Source organism: Gopherus flavomarginatus, chromosome 12 (assembly GCF_025201925.1).
Source record: "Gopherus flavomarginatus isolate rGopFla2 chromosome 12, rGopFla2.mat.asm, whole genome shotgun sequence".
Classification (NCBI taxonomy): Eukaryota; Metazoa; Chordata; order Testudines; family Testudinidae; genus Gopherus; species Gopherus flavomarginatus.
In genome coordinates, this window is record NC_066628.1 from 11,181,290 (window position 1) to 11,184,094 (window position 2,805).

Consider the following 2,805-nt stretch of genomic DNA (forward strand, 5'->3'; position numbering starts at 1 on the left):
CAGCCGTATCACATTGGCGACTCATAGTCATCCTGCTATCAACCAATACCCCAAGGTCCTTCTCCTCCTCTGTCGCTTCCAACTGATGCGCCCCCAACATATATCTAAAATTCTTATTATTAATTCCTAAGTGCATGACCTTGCACTTTTCACTATTGTATTTCATCCTATTTCTATTACTCCAGTTTACAAGATGATTCAGATCTTCCTGAATAGTATCCCTGTCCTTCTCCGTGTTAGCAATACTCCCCAGCTTGGTGTCATCCGCAAACTTTATTAGCACATTCCCGCTCTTTGTGCCAAGGTCATTAATAAAAAGGTTAAATAAGATCGGTCCCAAAACCGATCCTTGAGGGACTCCACTAGTGACCTCCTTCCAGTCTGACAGTTCACCTTTCAATACGACCCGCTGGAGTCTCCCCTTTAACCAGTTCCTTATCCACCTTACAACTTTCATATTCATCCCCATCTTTTCCAATTTAACTAACAGTTCACCATGCGGAACCGTGTCAAACGCCTTACTGAAATCGAAGTAAATTATATCTACCGCATTTCCTTTATCTAAGTAATCCGTCACCTTCTCAAAGAAGGAGATCAGATTGGTTTGACACGATCTACCTTTAGTAAATCCGTGTTGCAATTCGTCCCAATTACCATTGACCTCTATGTCCTTAACTACTTTCTCCCTTAAAATTTTTTCCAAGACCTTACATGCTACAGACGTCAAGCTAACAGGCCTATAATTACCCGGATCACTTTTATTCCCTTTCTTAAAAATAGGAACTACATTAGCAATCCTCCAGTCATACGGCACAACCCCCGAGTTTATCGATTGCTTAAAAATTCTCGCTAACGGGCTCGCAATTTCACGCGCCAGTTCCTTTAATATCCTCGGATGGAGATTGTCCGGGCCCTCCGACTTTGTCCCATTGAGCTGTTCACGTACGGCCTCTACCTCAGTTGCAGTAATATCCACTTCCATATCCACATTCCCGTTTATCATCCCTCCATCATCGCTAGACTCCTCACTAGTCTTATTAAAAACTGAGGCAAAGTACTTGTTTAGATGTTGGGCCATGCCCAGGAATTCTTGCAGTTCAGCCAGGGACACACTTACACAATGGCACAGCAGTGTGTGTGTTGTGGAAGCTGGTCTGAGGGAACAATTGGAATTGATCACTCAGTGAGAACAGAACTGGAGTGTAGTGAGAGACACATCTCAAGCAAGTAGTTGTGGCTGAGCGGTTAAGGTGATGGGCTAGAAATCCATTGGGGTCTCCCTGAACAGGTTCAAATCCTGCCAACTACGGAGGAAGTTGTGGTTCTTCAGTTTCAACAAAGCTGGGTCTTGTCTCACTCTCAAGCTATATCTACACTATTGGGTAATGTGGCTTTAAAGTGTTTCAATTAAACAGCTGTTGCATGTCCACACTATGCCCCTTGTGTCACCAGAGCACATCCAGGCTAGACTCTTGGATGGCCACAGAGAGCAGTGCATTGTAGAGAGCAGTGCATTGTGGGTAGCTGTGCAACTGGCTGCGGGTGCTTTGGGAAGGGTTTGCAAGACCTCATGGCTGGTACAGCATCACATGATGCAGGTTTCTCTATCCCATTGTTCCATGGGAATCCTACTAGATTGCCAGCTGCTTTTCAACTGCAATGTGCCTGGTGGGGTAGAGAGTGTGTTTGTGTGTGTGGGGAGAGGGATTGTGTGGGCACACTGTCTCTAAGTTCAGACAGCTGCTGCAAGCAACCAGCCCTGAGGCAGGGGGAAGGGGACAGCCCCAACATCAGCCACTGTTTCCCTCACTGGCTCAGCTCAGCACAGCAGCCTCTGTGACACACACACACTGCTGCCTGCTTAGCTCTGTGTCAGGGGTGCTGGAACAGGGGGTTAGAGGGCCATGGCCCACCACTCTTTACTGGCTGTTAGGACAAATGATGGAGTGGGGGGAAGGCTGGAGTCTTGGGGGAAAGAGGCGTTCTGTGGGTGTGGCCTCGGGGGAGGGTGGTTGTGAATGTGGGTCCCTGGGGAAGGGGTGTCATGGGAGCACCACAGTTCAGACAACAGTGCCCCCCCACACACTGTAAGGAAGCTCCCGTCGCCCCTGCTCTGTGTTCGTGGCGCGGGAGAGAGCAGCGTTCCACGGCAGTGATTTGCTCCCCAGGGCTCTGGCAGGGGGGATCAGGCAGCGATTTAAAGGGCCCGGGGCTCTGGCCTCTGCAGGGAGCCCTGGGTCCTTTAAATCACCAGCTTGGGGAAGCTGGGCCGGGCTAGCACAGCGTAACCCGACTCTTGCCGGTACCCCATACCGGACCGGACCGGCTTACTTCACCTCTAGAAGGACCTCACCTGGATCAATAACTGGTTAAAAGCTAGGAAACAAAGGGTAGGACTAAATGGTCAGTTTTCAGGATGCAAACAGGTAACTAGTGGTGTCTGTACTGGGACTATTCAACATATTGATAAACGATCTGCTAAACAGCGAGGTGACAAATTTTGCAGATGATCCCAAACTACAGAGGATAGTTAAGTGCGAAGCAGCCTGTGAGGAGCTAAAAAGAGATTTCACAAAACTGGGTGAAAGGGCAACAAAATGGCAGATGAAATTCAATGTTGATAAATGCAAGGTGATGCACATTGGCAAACACAATCTCAACTCTACATATAAAATGATGGGATGTAAAATAGCTATTGCAACTCAAGTGAGAGATCTTGGAGTCACTGTGGATAGTTCTCTGCAAACATCCACTCAATGTGCAGCGGCCGGCAAAAAGCAGGGAAGGTGTCCCTAGTCTCTGTTG

The 2,805-nt window shown here is 48.2% G+C and overlaps 1 non-coding gene across 1 annotated transcript; it reads left to right on the forward strand.

Moving 5' to 3' along the window:
* The first annotated feature begins 1,227 nt into the window (after nt 1-1,227).
* Nucleotides 1,228-1,309, forward strand: TRNAS-AGA (transfer RNA serine (anticodon AGA)). The gene has a single exon. It is a non-coding gene; the product is annotated as a tRNA-Ser (tRNA).
* Nucleotides 1,310-2,805: the final 1,496 nt, after the last annotated feature.